This window comes from Theropithecus gelada, chromosome 3 (genome assembly GCF_003255815.1).
Source record: "Theropithecus gelada isolate Dixy chromosome 3, Tgel_1.0, whole genome shotgun sequence".
In the NCBI taxonomy this organism is placed as follows: Eukaryota; Metazoa; Chordata; class Mammalia; order Primates; family Cercopithecidae; genus Theropithecus; species Theropithecus gelada.
The window spans coordinates 27,360,053-27,380,306 of NC_037670.1; the positions used below are offsets into that span (position 1 = coordinate 27,360,053).

General features: G+C 39.9%; 1 long non-coding RNA gene across 1 annotated transcript in view; it reads left to right on the plus strand.

Annotated features, from left to right (window-relative positions):
* LOC112621395 overlaps window positions 1-20,254 on the plus strand; it is a 211,717-nt gene that overhangs the window by 103,465 nt on the left and 87,998 nt on the right. The window contains exon 2 of the long non-coding RNA XR_003118723.1: window positions 12,701-12,765. This is a non-coding gene — a long non-coding RNA (uncharacterized LOC112621395). The remainder of the gene's footprint in view (window positions 1-12,700; window positions 12,766-20,254) is intronic.

Genomic DNA, 20,254 nt, shown 5'->3' on the forward strand with positions numbered 1-20,254 from the left:
GGACTCTTCATTTTGACACTGGGTGTTAGTATATATTGCATCAAGTTTCCACTGTGTCCCATTCTTTACAGGTGTTAACAAATACTTAAAGAGAAAAAAATCCTAATTTGCCTTTGTTAAGCAACTTGAGTTTATAGATATGAATAGGGTTGAGATTTACTAGGTAGACCATCACATTTTGGTTGTTACCTTTTTGAAACCCTGGTCAGAAAAACAAGAAAGTATTTTATATATGCTGGATTTTTTGTTTGTTTGTTTTTGAGACAGAGTCTTGCTCTGTTGTCCAGGCTGGAGTGCAGTGGCACAATCACAGCTCACACTGAAGCCTTGAAATCCTGGGCTCAAGCAATCCTCCTGTAGCTTCCACAAGCATGTGCCACCACAGCTGGCTATTTTTTAATTTTTTGTAGAAACAGGGTCTTAATATGTTGCCCAGGCTGGTCTCAAACTCCTGGCCTCAAGTGATCCTCCCACCTCAGCCTCCCTTAGTGTTGGGATTATAGGCATGAGCCACCATGCCTAGCCTGGAACTTTTATAACAAAGTCACAGAATATGATTTCAGAAAGTACAAGCTACTGTAGTTAATTTCTTCTGCATGAACTCAAAATTTCAGGGTTTTTTCCTCTGTAATTCTAGGAATTAACCTTGTAAAACAGTATATTTTAGGGAAATTTTGGTTAAAAAAAAAAAAAGAAAGTGTACCATGCATTTTGAGATGTTTCAAGTTTCCAGAAAATTTGGCTATTGTGTAGTTCTCATGAGAAAATGGTACCGTGGACTTCTGGGTGATAATTATTCTGACACAAAGCAGCAGCAGGCCTGAGCCCTCTTGCAAATGCAATGCCAGGTAGATTTTTTTTTCAAGAAATAAAAAGTCAGTTTTAGCCACCTGCACATCTTCGGAAGTTGTGAAATGCTAGGACCTGTAAAAACTGACTTCCCGTTCTGGTTTCTAGGAAATGTTTTAGTTCTCATCAGAATAAGACTTTATGATCTCAGACCCTCTGTCTTCCACTTTCTCTTCCCCAATTGCATTCTCCCTTTGAAAAAAGTCCACTGGATTCTGAAGCTGCACAACTCCTCATGGCATATTTAGATGACTTCTTCTGTGACGTTCCTCACTATTCCATTGTATGTGCCTTTAGGGCTTCATTTACAAGTGTAATGCTTGCAGGTACAGCCCCAATGAAAGAATTTGGGGCTTTCCAACTTTTCCTCCCTGTTGGCAGTTTAAGGGCAAAGAATTAAAGGAGTTAGGATGAAGGGTGGTTATTAGCTCATCTTACCAAATGATGGCTCTGAAGTATTTAATAACAATTGAGTTGCAGAGAAAGCGTGGCTTCTCTATGGGCAAATCTACATGTTCACTTATTTTCCAGGACACCCAGCCTTACAGGCAAATGGTACACAGCTAAGGGAGAGAAAGTGTAGGGAAGGAATGAAAGGATTTTAAAGATTGACTGTTGCAAGCTTATTTCTAGTCATTTGATTTTCTAGGGTAGTATAGTTTCTCAATTCTCTTCACATGGGTAGTTGGGGGGAACCATAGGAAATAAAATGAAATGTTTATGTTAGGAAATTAGGCAGTTACTTATTTTCTTCTTAATACTATACTTCTATTTTAGGAGAGTATGTGTGAGAGAGAGAAAAACAAAGAGAGAGAAGGAGAGGGAGATGGAGGGAGGGAGGAAGAGGGAGAGACTGCGACAGAGACAAAGGATGGAAGAAAGAATGAGAAAGAGGAAAGATAGGAGAATCAGAGAAGGGCAGACAGAGAGAATGAATCCTTGTTTTATTTTGGGGACAAACATTGCTCTCAAAGTTGCAGTTATACACACATACGCGTACACACACACATCTGTAATTGACGGAGGTTTGAAAAGCATAGGCATAACAGAGTCTCAGAGACTGCATATATGTTCATGCTCTACGGAAGGAAGGGGACATGAATGTACTTAGCGTGGCCAGTGGAATGATGCAACTAACCAGTGGCAATAATAGTTTCTTACTGAGTAGGTCACAGAAAGACAGGAACTATGATCATTGTTCATAGGAGCCGATGGAGGCATCAATGCTCTGAACATTCTCTTCTTGTGATGATGACAGCTCATATTTACTGAGCATACTGGATTCTATGCACTTGATATCAACCGACATCTAAATTTCAAAGCATTCCTCACCAGATCGGTGCTGGAGTTTTATTTATTTATTTATTTTTTGAGACGCAGTCTCTCTCTGTCACCCAGGCTGCAGTGCCATGGAGCCATCTCGGCTCACTGCAACCTCTGCCCCTCCAGGTTTAAGCAATTCTCTGCCTCAGCCTCTGGAGTAGCTGGGATTACAGGCGCGTGCCACCACGCCCGGCTAATTTTCTTTTGTATTTTTAGTAGAGATGGGGTTTCACCATCTTGGCCAGGCTAGTCTTGAACTCCTGACCTCGTGATCTACCCGCCTCAGCCTCCCAAAGTCCTGGGATTACAGGTGTGAGCCACCGCGCCTGGCCGTGCTGGAGTTTTCTTTGATTTAAAGATGAGCTTTTTCCTCTTCTGGGGACGATGTCTAGAGGCACTCAGAATGGTCCAGTGTTTGACAAACCGTCACAGGTTTTCCCGCAATCCAGCTTCTCACTACACTCGGCTACCCAGAACCCGTGGTAGTAAAATTGTTTACCTTTACACCAAGAAGCTTGGGATAACACCAAAATCTGTACTCAGCGTGTTCAAGGGTTTCATGCTGTGAGACCTAAAATCTTACCAGCTTGTCCAAAACACAGAAACATGTCAGCAGGGCCTGTGGTGGTTCCATGTGTGCTAACTGTGCTTGTGAAGGGATCAAGCATGCTTTTCTTATTGAGGAGCAGAAAATCATTGTCAAAAGTGTTGAAGGAACAAGCACAGAGGCAGAAAGCTAAATTCAAACTAAAGCTTTTATGAGTAATAAAAATTAAGAGATATAAAAAATAAATAAATATGAGGACACCGAGGCACAGAGAGGTTCATTAACTTACCCAGGGGTAGTCCGATGGTGGAGGTGGAGCTGTGAAACCTAAGCGGTCAGGCGCTGGCGCTGAGCCCCACTCAGCTATGTTGCTGTGAACTTTGCTTCCTTATCTCAATTTTGCTATTTGCAGGAAGCCAAGACTTTTATTGTCCTTGACAACAGTTTTTTTATTTGCATCAAAACGCGACCTGTGTCCGAGAAGAAATAATTTTCAGAGGACACCAAGTAACCATATCAAGATATTGTTGCCATTGAATGATAAAAGCAGATCATGCCTGTACTGCGTAACAAAGGGAAAACTTGTACTTACCAGTTTAGGTCAGAAGAGAGCAGTGGTAGAAAAATAGTGGCCATGGAGGGTATCTGAGAAAGAAAGACTATGTTCAGATGCAGAGGGGAATTTTGTGGCATGACAAGTCATGCCCGATCCAGGCTGGGTTGCTAGGTGCTGCAGGACCGGGGTGCAGGGCCCCCCGGGTCCTGCCCCACATGTGTACCCTCCTTGGCCCCAGAGAGGTAGCTTTTAAAAAGTTCTGCATTTAACTTTTTTTTTTTTTTGAGACGGAGTCTCGCTCTGTCCCCCAGGCTGGAGTGCAGTGGCGCCATCTCGGCTCACTGCAAGCTCCGCCTCCCGGGTTCACGCCATTCTCCTGCGTCAGCCTCCTGAGTAGCTGGGACTACAGGCGCCCGCAACCGCGGCCGGCTAATTTTTTGTATTTTTAGTAGAGACGGGGTTTTACCGTGGTCTCGATCTCCTGACTTGGTGATCCGCCCGCCTCGGCCTCCCAAAGTGCTGGGATTACAGGCGTGAGCCACCGCGCTCGGCCTGCATTTAACTTTAAAGCCTGACCTTTCCCAGGTCAATATCAAGCTCAGGAATTGGGGAAGAATAAGGAACCCTGGAAGGCTCATTTGACTGAGGTATCCTTCTGAAGTTTAACTTTTCGTTTTGCTTTTCTCTTTAACCCTGGATTGAAGTTCTTTTAAGATCTTAAACCTATAAGCCTTCTCTGTCACTTTGCTGGCGTCTTCCTGTATGTGGGAGCAGTTTATAGAGGGGACAGCAGTATTCTTCGAACTGCGTTCAGAGAATCAGGGGCACTTGGGTCAGATTGGGGTAGTGGTTAAAATTCAGGATCCTGGCCCCACTCCTCACCACCCCACCCCACCCCCATCCCCCGCCCTACCCACCAGCCATCCCGCCCCGCTGAATCAGCACTGCAGGCAAGAGGCCCTAGAAGGGACTGCTGTCAATCGCCAGAGGGTTATTTGCATGAGAAACGTTTACAAACCACGTTTTGACAAGTTCCATGGTTTATAAGGATACATTTCTTGCATAACAATAATTAAATGTGTTTCTGCCCAAGGAATGATGTGAAAGACCACTGTTAGGGCCATGAGCATGGATAAGGAACTGCCCCTGCCATGAGGAGGACCCATGCTTATCAAATGACCTCCACATATGGGTGGAATAGAGACATGAAACCAGACACAAAACTGGGACAGTCTCTCACTGCCCTTCGCGAGTCATACCTCAGTAAAGTTGGAGATAGGATCTTTGAAATACTATTTTCCTATTCAGATAAATTGTCACTTTCCCCCTTCACAAATATTTTGACTCATAGATACTTACCTAAAATGTTTCAAAGTAGTTTTTTTAAATACAAATTTGAGATAATCAAACTTTTAAAGAACTCACATCACAATCTTAAGTATTTGGCCGATAATTCCTCATAGGCCATAAGGGTAACTTCTGATAGTGCGAAGAAAGACAGCACTGAATTTGTGGGAAATTTCAACGAGGATTAATAGTGATCTCGTATGGGGATGGAGTGATTAAAAATAGAAATCAAAGTGTTGTTTATTTATTTAGAAGAAAGAGCTGGGTGCAGTGTAGTTCCAACATTTTGGGAGGCTAAGGTAGGTGGATTGCTTGAGTTCAGGAGTTTGAGGCCAGCCTGGGCAACATAACGAGACCATGTCTGTACAAAAAATTATTAAAAGTAGCTGAGCGTTGGGGCACATGCTTGTAGTCCAGCTACGAGGGAAGGGGCAATTGGGAGGATTGCTTGAGCCCAGAAAGTCAAGGCTGCAGAGAGCTATGATCGTACTACAGCACTCCAGCCTGAGCCACAGGCAGAGGCTCTGTCTTAATGTAAGTGCCTGGTATTTTAATGTGAAGAATATGAATTTTGAAAATTAAAAGGAAACAAACAATGTACAGTGGAGAGACACTTCACGTGTGCAGAATGAGGGGTTTTAGTTGCCCCACTGTAGAGAGAATTAAGAATAGCAATAGCAATGCTGTTTGGGGACAGCGGTTAAGATGTAGAATACTTGTGAGTTCCTGGGCCTTTCCTTGATTCAGAGTTGTAAGAGCCATCCTTTATCAACCATTCCTATGACATCTGGGAACCAGTGTTTTCAAACACAGTCACATCTCCGATGGTTAAACTAGAGAAGGGATACCTAGAAATCAACATTGCTCAGAGCTAAGGTTACCAAATATCCCATGGGAAATGCTTACAATAAAAATTCACTCGTTGCTTACCTAAAGTTCAAATGTAACTAGCTATAGCGCATTTTTATTTGCTAAATTTGGTGACTCTACTCACTAGAAAAATAAAATATGGTAGTTGCATTTTAAAAGAACCAGGATTTTGAGAACAATTATTTTCCCTGATTAATAACAGCCTCCCCTTCAGTGGAAGATGGTGCCTGCTCTCCGTGGTCTCCTGAAGTGCTCTGGATCTCTGTCCCCTATCATATGCTGGTGTCCTTCCAGCTGTTCCTGGCAGTCTGACGATCTTAGGCATTCTAGCTTGTCATTCTAGCTTGTCGGTGGCTGGGGAAGACATGGTAATAATAGGCACTTGTAGTTAAGCCCACATCTCCAGGGTCAGAACAGCTCAGGACTCCTATCTTGTTATACCTCACGGTTTTACACGCAGGCCCAAAACCAGGGCCTCCAGATACTCGGCCCCGCCGATGTACACACTGGTGCCCCTCTGGCATTTCCTAGATAATGTATTTACGCATCACTTATCCTTTAGACTCTGGGGCAAATATACATTTCATATATTTTCTTATTTAATCTTATATCAGTTTTATGAGGAAAATATTATTCTGTCTTTACTTTTTGAAAGAGAGATTTGTAAAGCTTGTAAGAGAATTGTGAAGCTTGGAATGGTTACCTCATGTGTCCATAGTTCATAAAGATTCAAACACAAAGTCTCCTCCAACGCCCAATCTCTTACCTCTTCTGTACTGCCTGCCTGTCTCCCATTCTCCCTACACCCTCTCCCCATTCTGCATTTCATGTAAGTCACAAAGGGATTATAATGACTTACAAGGATGTAAAGAGATGAACTGGACTTTGGGACAGGCTGTCTCTGTGAGCTCTATTATCAGGGGGCAAGTGAATTCATCTGTCTGAGACCCAGTTGCCTTAATCTTTAAAACTGGGATACAAATATTGGCTGCATAAATGTATTGGGAGGATTAAATAAATTAACTTTGTAACATATAAGGCACTTGGCACGTGCTTGGTTCTGAAATCTAGGATGCTCACTGTGTATATAACCAAATACCTAACAGTATGAAGTGCCGTGGATGTTGTAAAAGAACTAGGTGCAAGGAACAATAGAAACACAAATGAAGAGCCAAATGAGAGAATAGGAAGAAGAAGAGGAGGAGGAAGACGAGGGAGAAGGAGAAGGAGATGATGGGAGCCTTGGGGGAAGGAGATGACTTGTCTCAGGGACTCAAGATAAGGGGTATTAGAATTTGAGCCTACTTTTTCAGTGAGGTTTTTTGGAAGCTGAGGCAAAGCAACTTAGCATAAGCGGCAGGGATACCTTTGAGCCAACAGGGCTCTCAGATTTGCATCTGTAGAAGGTCTGTGTGCAGCAGACTTTGTGGCTCTGAGTTCATCATGGGAAGGGGAAGGTCAGAACTCAGAATTCCTTAAGAATTCCTGAGAATTACTTGAAAATGTCTGGCTCATGACTGAGACATACTTATGTTCTTCATAGAATATACAGTCACTTTTCTGGACTTCCCTTGGGGAAAAAACAGTCTGCCTCAGTTATTTATAGTTTTTTCTGAAAGACAAAACAAAACAAAGTAAATTAAATCTGAGCCAATGCTTGAGGGTAAAGGATTCTGGGCTCAAATGAAATGTTCACTTATTAGTATTTGCTGAGTGACCTTGGCTGGGTTATATCATCTCTCTGGGCCTTTCTTCCTCATCTGTACAGAAAACAGATTAAGAAATTGCATGAACCTCTGTCCAGTGTCCACCTCATGCCTTGCCCTGTGGTAGATGCCTGGTCCAGAGGACAGCCCAGCCTTTCCCATGGTGGTGATCACAACACAGTGAGCGTGGGCAGGGGATGAACACAGGGTTAAGATTCACATAACCCAGCAAACATTGATAGTGTTACATCAGAAGGGGACACATGCTGTGAAGAAAATGATGCTGGCTTATAGAATAGAGTGAGGCTGGGGTGAACAGCCAGGAGGCAGGGCCAGGCCCTGTTCATACAGCGGTCAGAGATGGCTTCTCTGAGGAGGTGACTGTATTAGTCCATTCTCACACTGCTGTAAGGAAATAACTGAGACCGGGTAATTTGTAAGAAAAGAGGTGTATTAGTCTGTTTTCATGCCACTGATAAAGACATACCCAAGACTGGGCAATTTACAAAAGAAAGAGGTTTAATGGACTCACAGTTCCATGTTGCTGGGGAGGGCTCACAATCATAATGATAGGTGAAAGGCACATCTCATATGGTGGCAGGCAAGAGAAGAGTGAGGGCCAAGTGAAAGGGGTTTCCCTTATCAAACAATCCGATCTCATGAGACTTATTCACTGCGATGAGAACAATATAGGGGAACCATCACCATGATTCAATTATCTCCCACTGGGTCCCTCCCATAACATGCGGGAATTATGGGAGCTATAATTCAAGATGAGATTTGGGTGGGGACACAGCCAAACCATATCAAGAGGTTTAATTGACTCATGGTTCTGCAGATTATACAGGAAGCATAGTGGCTTCTGCTTCTGGAGGGGGGCCTCAGGAATCTTACAATCATGGCAGAAGGTAATGGGGAAGCAGGAGTCTTACATGGCTGGAGCAGGAGGAAGAGAGACAGCAGGGAGGTGCCACACACTTGTACAACAACCAGGTCTTGTGATAACTCATTCACTCACTGTCACAAGAACAGCACCAGGGGGATGGTGATAAACCATTCGTGGGAACTCCGCCTTCATAATCCACTCACCTTCCACCAGGCCCTTCCTCCAGCATTGGGGATTACAATTCCACATGAGATTTAATGGGGACGCAGATTCAAACCATATCATTCTGCCCCTGGCCCCTTCAAATCTCATATCCCTCTCACATTACAAAATATACTCATGCCTTCCCAACAGTCCCCCAAAGTCTTAACTCATTCCAGCATTAACTCAAAAGTCTAAAGTCCAAAGTCTCATCTGAGACAAGGCAAATCCCTTCTGTCTGTTTTGTTCTAGTCATGTTGGCAGCCAATTGGGTGGTGCCCACCCACGTTGAGGGTGGGTCTTTCTCTCCCAGTCCACCTGCTCAAATGTCGGTCTCCTCTGGCAACACTTACACAGACACATCCAAAAGCAATACTTTACTAACCATGTAGGCATCCTTCAAATCCAATCAAGTTGACACCTAATATTAACCATCACAGTGACCTTTGATCGGACACTTGCATACATTGAAGGAACCAGTCACGAGAGCTGGCAAGAAGCATGTTCTGGGAGGTTCTTCAAAGAGTTGCCCAACAGACGGCTAGGGAAGAAGGTTATGTCAGGAAGGAATTTGGACTTTCCTGGAAAATGTGGAAGAAACAAGAAGAAATCTCTGCTGGTATCTTGTCTACAGCTTACAAACACTTTTGGTCTTTTCCACATTGGAGACACACACATGTAGTTTGTGTGCATGTGTATGTATATATCCACACTCTTAAAATAAATGCACTTCAGGGACATAGACCAGGCACATAAACCCTAGATTTTCCCTGCCATCGAAAGGTCCCTTATGACTAGTTTTGGGCAATAAACAGGTGCTGGCCATGTCCACTGCCACTACCCACTTCTACTGATGCCAACACTGCCAGTGCATCATGGTGGCCTCCCCCACAGGCATTCCTCTGGACACTGCAAAAGCAAACTTTCCAATGAATGGCATTAGCAGGGGAATTGAAACCTATTGGCTACTGTGGGCCAGTGCTCCCGGCTTTACTCTGATAGTCTTATAATCTGTGTTTTGTGACATAACCAAGAAAGTTAAAATAGACCTTGAGAATCAGAACAGAGTGGGTATCAAAGGGTTGTGGTGTCATCTCATCAGAGGGGTAATCAGAAAACAAGCACTTAGTACACACAAATGAGTGTGGATATGTAGGCTGGACTGGGAACAGCATCTTTATGAGATTGGAAGTGTAATCAGACAATAGCTTGAGGATAGATATTTGGGTAAGGAGACTTCAGGTGGAAAAATACTTTATGCTGAGAATTACAAAACATTGCAGTCCGGTAAGGAAATACTCCACAATAAAATAAAATCATCAGGAAGGAGTGAGAGAAGAACTGATGGGAGCAAAAGATGGGAGAAGGAGAATTTATCACCCCAGTGAGAGCAGGATGAATGGAATCAAGGGGCAAGGGCCTGGAAAGAGTTAGAAATAGGAGTACCAAAAAAATGTTATTTTCCCCTGATGAATAGTGAGGATCAGTTTGGCCTCCCATAGCACCCTCTGTGTTCCTAGTGTTTTATGTGTATGTAGTAACCTGACGTGTGGCATTTAGTGAGAATAGGTACTTTTTCTTGGTGGCACTGACATCTGACTGTAATGCCATATAGCCATATACAAGCCTCACAATGGCTTTCGTCAAAGAAAGGTTTACTCAGAATACAATGAAGTTCTGTGCTTTTGCTAAAATCGGCACAAAACACCTAAAGACTAACAGTTTAGGAAAGATGACAAAAAGTACTACCTCTTAATTCAGAAACGGCATTGACTGGGTGTGGTTCACATCTGACATAAGGCAGAATACTCATTTTGAGGTGTATCTTGTGGATTTGCTAGCAGGAAAAGTGGAACAACTACAAGAGCCATACTCACATCTGTGCAAAGTTAATGAATGACTTTTCATATTTTTGGTGCTCTGCTATATTTAAAATTGAATGCCCTATCATGTAATAAAAATACCAAACTACTTATATGAACAGTGAAAGAGGGTGAGGCCAGTTCAAATTAACTGAAATCAACAAGATTATTTAGGAGAATAGAAGCAATATTGTACAAAGATTGACCAAAGACCAGACTGGCTAAGTTATCATTTCTCTCCCTTTGATGGCCTTTAAGTTGGGATTTCCTTCCAAGTTGGGTTCATTTTTCATTTATCTGGGAAGAGTGTGGTTTAGTGAAATTTTAAAGTTATGCCTTTACTTTACTGCATCTAAGAAACAAAAAGAAACATGACTGTAATAATTTCAAGGTAATTTGATACAGGTATGTATTCGTCTGTTTTCACATTGCTGATAAAGACATACCCAAGACTGGGCAATTTACAAAAGAAAGAGGTTTAATTGGACTTACAGTTTCACATGGCTGGGGAGGCCTCACAATCATGGCAGGAGGCAAGGAGGAGCAAGTCACATATTACGTGGATGGCAGCAGGCAAAGAGAGAGCTTGTGCAGGGAAACTTCCCTTTTTAAAAACGTTAGATCTCATGAAACACATTCACTATCACAAGAACAGCATGCGAAAGACCCATTCCCATGATTCAATTGTCTCCCACTGGGTTCCTCCCTCAATGTGTGAGAATTATGGGAGCTACAAGAGGAGATTTGGGTGGGAACACAGAGCTGAAGCATATCAAGATATAAGAGAAAAGATTGTATTATAAAACTGACCCTAACCTGGGCACCTCCATCTACTACTTCTTCCTCTCCACTAGCATCTCAGCCTTCATCCCCACCCCCATCTCTCACTAGATGAGCTACGTGGACAATCTGGTGTGTGAGCTTCCAAACATTTTCTATACATATGTAATTTAATTATAAAATCATATCATCTCCACATACAGGAATGTCTCAGCCTCAGTGCTATTGACACGTGAGCCAGATAAGTCTTTGAGGTGGGGGGCTGTCCTGTGTGCTGAGGCATGTTTATCGGGATCCCTGGCCTCCACTCACCAGGTGCTAAGAGCGTGCTCCCCACAGCCTTGATGTCTCCAGACATCATGAAATATCTCTAGCAGGCAATATCACTCTTGATTGGGAATAATTGATACGAAGGCTTAGTTTTACAATTTGTTTATATATGTATATATATGTGTATATATGTAGATATTATATATATCTACATATATATTTTTATATATATATGTATAGAGAGAGAGTAACCATTTTATTACAAAACCGTTTTGCTCTCTTTCTGCCTACTGCTTTTCCCAATCAAAATCATTGACAAAATTCTTTAACATATAATTAATACTATTTAATTACATTCCATGAATGCTTCATATTCTGTCCAGTGAATATAACATTGCTCCATGGATTTATCCCACCATTCTTTCATCTATGGGTATTAACATGGTTTCTAGTTCTTGACCTCCAAATGGCAATGCTGTAATGAGTGTCATGGTGCATGTGCCTTTACAGATCCCCAGAAATGGAATTGTAGCATAAGAATTTTATTTTATTTTATTTTTTGGGACAAGGTTTTGCTTTGTCACTCACGCTGGAGTGCAGTGGCATAATCACCGCTCACTTCAGCCTCGACTTTCTGAACTCAAAGACTCTTCCTGCCTCAGCCTCACAAGTAGTTGGAACTACAGGCATGCATGCCCATGCCTGGTTAATGTTTAAACATTTTTTGTGGAGTCTGAGTCTCTCTCTATGTTGCCTAGGCTTGTCTAGAACTCACAGGCTCAAGCAATATCCCCACCTTGGCCTTCCAAAGGACTGGGGTTACAGGCATGAGCCATGGTGCCTGGCCTTATGTATTTTTAATTTTATTAGATATTGCCAGATCACCTAATGGCAGCCTTTGAAAAAAACTTTTAAAACTCTAAATTTTGTGTATAAGACTGATATGAGTGATTAGTTAAGTGATTTCTTGAACATGAAAAGAATACAAATAATTCAAAGTCTGCCTTTTGGTTTTAGTCCTAAAAATTACACTTTTTTGTGCAGGAGGAAGTTTGGATTAACAGTTTAATCATCAGATCTTTCAAATTTCTTGTTTGTCAGGGGTTTTGAGTATAGTCACCAATTAAAATGAATAAACTGCAAAATTAAATTCTATGCCAAGAGTGTTACTTTATTCTGTAATCAGTTTACCTGTGTTAAGTATTTCAAGACTAGAAATGAAAGTGGAATGGGGGACTGGATTAAAGCTGTCTTAAGTGATGGAATAATACAAATATGCCTTGTGAGTTTCCTTAGGATTAATGAGTGGCTGAAACCCTGCAACTTAACCTCACCATGCAAGTCGGCACAGTCTGAGTTATGTGTCACTATCCAATGATGGATGAAAATAGTTCTGTTTGGTAGTTTGGATCATTTTAATGTACTATTTTATTCCCCACACAACAGCTCAGGATAGCTTTTAAGCAACATGATTTCAATTGTTTTACTCTTTTCCCCTTTTAGAGTTCTCCGGTTGAAAGAAAAAAGCGCAACCTGACTTCTGAATTCCAAGAACACACTACACAGTGGTAAGAAAATTAAGGTCTATTTTTTTTTTCTTCTTGAGGACTTGAGTGCCTCAGCAAGTGTGATAGTGGGAGATGTTATTTCTGATGGTTTTTGTGCTGTATGTGTAGCTGTCTTCTGGAAGTAGAGGCTGCTGGGATCTTCCCTGGACTTGTGTATCAGGGAGAAAGAACTAATTTAAAATAAAGCAAAATATGTGTCTACTCTTTACTAGGTTAACTTTAAAAAATAGACAAGTAATTGCGAAGTTTGCAATACACATGCATTACTTGTCTATTTTTGCAAGTAAATAGTTGCATGTGTCTATAGTTGCACCTGAGTGCCGGCGCAACAAGAGTGTTGCTCTCCAAGCTGTTGGGAATGGAACTGTTAGCTCTAAGTCTCACAGAGCTTTCAGGCTTTGCTTGAAGCCTTTTAATGTTACAGGAAGATTTTGTTCTGTCAGTTTCTCTCATGCAATGTAATTGGACTTCTCTAATTCCTCTTTTCTCCTTGGCTATTTCTCCTAATAAGAGAAATTAGCTTTATGTGCCTTCAATATTGTGGTTATATGCCAGTTTAAAATGGAATAATCTCATTTGCTGCATTTTGGTTTGATATTGTGCATGAAATTTAGAAATAATTTCCATTTAAAATTACAAGTTATATCACAACATTATGAAAGGTTTAGGGAAAGAGACATTGAAAAAACTATTCCACTGATAATTTAGCATAGCAACAGTTACTGGTTTGTTACCAACTTCATATGTATTTTTTCCTTTTACACATACGATTTAAAATTCTGACTTTAAATCAATTACTTTTTAATATGTAATACCTGCCAATGGGGCAAAATGTTAAGAACTCCAAAATTGTGTATATGAAATGTATTTGTCTCTCCTTCCTTCTTTGCCCCATGCCAGCTAGTTCCCTTTCCAGGACACATCTGATGTTTCTGGTTTCTAATTTACAGGTCCTTCGAGATTATTTACATTGTTTGCAGTCTGTTGCTATGCTAAACAATGCTTTGAAAAGGAGTAGAACATCTTTATGCATATGCTGTCTCTCCTATGTTCTAGTTCTTGGATGGAAGGAAAAGGCTGCCACTCAGTATCTAAAGCAAAAATCTGACTTTATTGCTTGCTAAACAGGAGACAACAGTGCTTGTAGGACACAGTTCTGTTAAAACAAAGCAAATGCTGATCATATATAGGGTTTGGGAAGCATTAAGTTCAGGAATTAAAACACTGTGAGAAGTGTGTTTGGAAATTAATTGACCTTTAGCAGTGAAAGCTTGGCATTTGGAGTGTGCCTGTTGCTAATAGTTGGATTTCAGAAGTAAGGCTGTTACTGATTGGCTAGCTTTCAGAAGTGTGTTACTAAAGTGGATTGTCGCTGACCAATTTTGATGTGTTTTTTCGTGTGTGTGTGAGATGGAGTCTCACTCTGTTGTCAGGCTGGAGTGTAGTGGCGCGATCTTGACTCACTGAAACCTCTGTCTTCCCAGTTCAAGTGTTCCTCCTGCCTCAGTCTCCCAAGTAGCTGGGACTACAGGCGTGCACCACCACGCCCAGCTAGTTGTATGTTTAGTAGAGACGGGGTTTCACCATGTTGGCCAGGACGGTCTCCAACTCTTGACCTTGTGATGCGTCCACCTCAGCCTCCCAAAGTGCTGGGATTACAGGCGTGAGCCACCGCGCCTGGCCAATTTTGATGTCTTTATAACAAGTTGTGGTAGTGACTTGTTGATACCTTAGGACTATGACCAAGAAAGAGTTATCATTTTCCTTTAAAATTTAAATTCTCAACTACGTGAGAAATTTATGGGAAATGGAAGTCCTGGGTCAAATAGTGTGTGCATTTTATATTTTAATTGACTAGAGATTTACCAATTTACACACCCACCAGCAATGAATGACAGTGCTCATTTCTCCACAACATAGTGTGTCATCAGGTTTTTTATCTTTGTTAACCTAAGTGAAACATAGTATCTTCCTGAAGTTTTGTTGTCTATTTCTTACAATAAGTAAGGTTGAGAAACTTTGTATATGATGAAAATCACATTTTATTTTCTGTATGTTTTTCTGTCATCTACCCACTTTTAATGGAATTTAAAAAATACTGACTTTTAATGACTCATATATTAATTAGCCCTGTACATTAAGAGTTGTAAATATTTTCTCCAGTATGTTCTTTGTCTTTTTATTTTGTTTATGGTGTTTATTTGCGGAGAAAAAGCTTCTAAAAACAGGCCTGGACACAGTTGGATTGATCAGTATTTTTTATTGTCTTTTGGGTTTTAGATTACAGTTGGAAAACTCTCTTATTTTGAGATTATAGTATTTTCGATGCTCTCCTTTATTGCTTTTATGGCTTTATTTTCATTCATTCTTCTGGAATTTGTGCTGGTGTAAGTGTAAAGGAGGATACGATTTTTTAGGTAGCTAGATGCCTCACCACTATTTCTTAGATAATACATTATTTCCCTACTAATGTGAATGAACATCTTTGCTCAAAACTAAAGCTTCCCAAGTATGTTGATTTACTGCTGATCTTTTTCTCTGATCCATCAATTATTATGCTGGCTTTTTATTTATCATAATACCACATGCATTTTTCTGTTTAACTGGCTTCTTGCTAATCACTGTGGTGTTCACATTAAATGAATATTGTGCAATTTACTCAACAACTCTCCCTTTTGTTGCCCTCCATGTAACGTTGGGGAGATTTTTGGCTATAAATCAACAGATACATTTTTTAAAAAACTTTATCTCTGTTTATTCCATAAACCACCTATCATTCTGGGGCAAGGTCTGATTGTCTCTAGTTTAACAAGCACCCCAGGTGATTCCAGGGAAGGCTGATGTTTCATTGCTTGCTGCTCTTTGGAGTTGAATCCGATCACACGTGGATCGTATCATCACACAACTGATCCAATCAGTGATGATAAGCGATTGATTTTTCCGGTGACGGTTTGAGTTTTACCACGTCCACACATTATAGATTTATATACATATTCACTTCTATGTGTATATCAGTACATGCAAGTATATAACAAGTGGATACTGCTGTGAAGGCGGAATGTATTTGATGTGATACTTTTAGAAATACATGAAATTGTTGAGATTTGATGAGAGTCCATTTATGATTCTTAGTTTTCGTAGAGAAATAGGAAGGGGCTACTGAATGGTCCACCTTAAGACCGAAAAGGGTGAAAGTCCAGAACGAAAGGCCAAACAATGATTTCGTTATACAAATGAAATGAGAAAATGCAGTGAAATTCCATCCATCCCTGAGGACTGACTCCATTTAGAGGTTAGAAGAGCAGCCTGGAGTGATCTCACACTTACGGGTTCCGTACCGTCACTGCGGAGCAACTGTAGAAGGGTTGTGACTAAGAATGAAAGGATCAGCACATAAAGTTTTTCGCTTTAACTACCCTTCTGTGGGGTACATAAGAAATAAAACAGATAATGGATCCAGATGGCCCATCCCCTGGTGAATAGTGAACAAGGGGTATCTAAATAGGTGAGTGCAATCTGCAGCAAAAACCCCAAACGAGAACATCGGCCGTGAGTCTCAGTTCAGTTTTAGAGGCAGACTGTTAAGTACATTAGGTGATGTCATAGACTGTTTGTGATGAAGAAGATATTGGAAAGAACTAGCTCAGGGAAGTTCTAAATGCAAAAAATCATGATTTATTCCACTTTCACAGGCCATTGCAATTTGCAGAGACTCTTCCCATTAAAACAGGTTTCATGATACCCAGATTACTGATGAGAAAACTGAGTTGCATGGAGGTGAGATGGTACCCAGCTAAGTCACGGTTGGAGCACCTCAGAGAGCACTAGCTCAACATCTTATTCACACACTTCAACTCAACTCACATTTATGAAAGACCTAGCCTACTTATGCAACCAAAGTATACGGGGTATCAAGGCATGTGAATTATCTCTGACACTAAGAATACGAAGCCTGATAGCATCAAACAGGGAGAGGGAGCTTTGTTATGCTTTTATGTGCCTTAATTGTCCTGGAGTCTTCAGCAAGTCTGTGGTGAATGCAGTGGAAAAAGAGCAGACTTCAAAATTAACTTAAAATTTTAATCATTGAAATTAAATCGCAGACATAAATTAGACAGATACCTGTGAAAGCAAACATTTTTTAAAGCTGGGAACTCCCTGCTATGTTGATTCACTTTATAGGATGGCCATACGGAACTGATGTTAATAGCCAACAAACCATTGTCAGATGCATAACAGATTGCTAATTACTCATGGAAACAGACTTTTTGAACTAGAATGGTGCGTTTTAATTGCCTTTTAGTAAGATGCTTTGTCTTTTTCTTCCCCCACCTAGGTCCCATCAGCACTTACCCCAGTGCTGGCCTGAGTTGTAATAGATTCGTAATAGACACGTTTATGTATTAATAATAATAAAGATAAATTATGTTTGCAAATGCTTCCCCCTACATTTTATCTCTATGACAACTCTGGGGGATATGCAGGGCAAGTGTTATTATCTCTACTTTATTGATGATGAAACCAAGGCATGATAAAGTCAGGAGGTTTTTCAAAATTTCACGAGTGAATCAGGATTCAAGGTCTGGTTTTGTTATTTGACAATATCGTGTTCTGTGTATAATAAACCACCCTGTGCTACGACATGAAACTCACAGTGCTAAGGCAACAGGATGTGGCCACTGGTGTGAATTCTGTCCCTGTCAACTGTGCGTTCTTTACCTCTTTGAGACATAGTTTATTCAAATTGGTAAAAATAGTAGCTATTCCTATTTACAAAGTTTTGATGAGACTCCATTGAGATAATACATAAGGAATTTCTTCGAACTTTTCCACAGTGTTTCTCACCTAGAGCTCTTGAATGGGCTTCAGTGGGTCTGTAAAATCTGTAACGTTATATAAAATTTGATGCTTACTTGTATATAATGCATTTATTTTTTCTGGCGAAAGTGCTAACAATTTTATAAGATTTTCAGATTTCTGTGATTAAAAAGATTAGAATTATGCAAAACATGATGCACAATATTAGTATGGTGTTATTAATACAAAATATCTTTTCTGATATTTTAACACATTCTTTTTAGAAAATATGAAAAATACAGAAAAGCACAAAAAGAAAATAATAGTCATCCAAAAACATGTCATTTAGAGAGAATCAACATAGCAATGTCACATTGTTGATGTGGATTGTTATGGCTGATACCACATTGTGGCATTTTTTAATAAATAAAAAGTGTTGTGGGGACAGCACAAAATATATTTTATGTATTACATATATAGTTTATATGCATATACATTTATAGGATTGGGATCATTTTCAATATGTGGACATGGACTTACTGGTATAATATTTTTCTACATGATGTTTAACATCTGCCTTGAAATCTCTATATAGTTATTCCGTAATTTCTATACCTAATATTCTAGGTTTAGAGTATTGTATTGTACCTTCAAATTTGTTTTCGTTTTTGTCATTTTAACTAATATCACAATATATATGCTTCTACACGTAATTATACTACATATTCATAAATTTTATGTATTTTCTGAAATCAACTTATATATCTCTGGCTTTTCTAACTGAATGGATAATTATTAAGTATTCCCTTCTCCCAGATGTACTTTAGCTTTTTATTACCATGTTTCCAAAAATCTTACTGGATTTAAACAAAATTAATTATGCCTATTAATTCTTTGGGGGAAGAATTTTAATATTGATACTTCTTTTCTAAAATGTAATTTGTCACTTCTTTTATCCAGAATCAATACCCTTGAGCATCTTCTCTTTTGACCTAATGCAGTAAATTCTTTTGAAATTTCCATAGTAAATAATGTTTTCATTCTTAGAGGAAATTGTTCTTGAACATGATATAATATTTTTAGACTACATTTCCAAATTAAATTGTCGATATTTGATTTAGAATTTTTTCTTTTTCTTTTTCTTTTTTTTTTTTTTGAGACGGGGTCTCGCTCTGTCACCCAGGCTGGAGTGCAGTGGCCGGATCTCAGCTCACTGCAAGCTCCGCCTCCCGGGTTCACGCCATTCTCCTGCCTCAGCCTTCCGAGTAGCTGGGACTACAGGCGCCTGCCACCTCGCCCGGCTAGTTTTTTGTATTTTTTAGTAGAGACGGGGTTTCACCGGGTTCGCCAGGATGGTCTCGATCTCCTGACCTTGTGATCCGCCCGTCTCGGCCTCCCAAAGTGCTGGGATTACAGGCTTGAGCCACCGCGCCCGGCCTAGAATTTTTTCATTTATAATTATGAGGAAGATTGGTCTATAAATTTATATTTCTGGAGTTTTTCACTTTTTCAAATATCTGTGTAGAGATTGCCATAAAAAATGGAAAAGCCTTCCATCTTTCTCCACAAGGAATTTTAGAAAATTGTGAAATTTTCTTCCCTATTTATTCATTAAGCTTTTTGGCATCATGTATGTTTTCTTTACCAATCATCTGTTTAATTTAAATTTTTAATTTGTCAGAATACAATATTACACAATTTTTACTCATGTCTGTGGTCATATTCATTGTTTTTCGCAGTTTTATATATGTAGGTTTTTTCTCTTTTCTATTTGATTAGGCCTGCTAAATGTTTGATCAGAAATTTTTTTTTCTACAAAGAATCCACTCTTAGATTTGTGTATTTTGTCTATAATTTACTTTCTAATTCATTAATTTCTGATGTTATTTTTCCCCCTTTTTATTTTCCTTAAATTGTCTTTGTTCTTGTTTTTCCATTTTAAAAAATTGAACATTTATTTTAGTAATTTTCATTCTTTCTGATGTCCTGATAAAAGTCTTACAGGCTATAGGTTTGCTCTGGTATATAACTGCATCAGCATTCCAGACGTTTTTATCAATTATGTTTTCACTTTCATTAGTGTCAAAATAATCCTTAGTGGTGTGCCTGATTTTTAGTGGAATTGTTTTTTGTTTTAGAAAGAGTTTAGCTCTTATTGCCCAGGCTGAGTGCCATGGTGTGATCTTGGCTCACTGTAACCTCCATCTCCTGGGTTAAAGCAATTCTCCTGCCTCAGGCTCCCGAGTAGCTGGGATTACAGGCATGTGCACCACGCCCGGCTTATTTTGTATTTTTAGTAGAGACGGAGTTTCTCCATGTTGTGGTGCAATTGTTTTTTGAGGGAATAATTTGTGATGTGGTAATTTTGGACTGTCTTTTTTTCTATTTTTTGGGCTTATGAGAGTATATAGCGTATTATATAATTACTATTTGCCAATATTCTTTGTAGGCTTGATAGGAAATATATCATCCTTTTCTCTTGTAAGACGCCAAACTTTCTGTAAACATAATAAATCTTATTATTATTTGGAACTTCTTTCTCTATGCCCCACTCAGGTGTATACGTATTTGCATACTTCAACTGTGAAAGATGGAGGAAGGTCCCACTACTGTTAACTTCTCTTTATTCCTCGAATAATTTGTGATTACTGTATTTTGAACAATATTATTTGGAGCTTATGACTTTCATGGT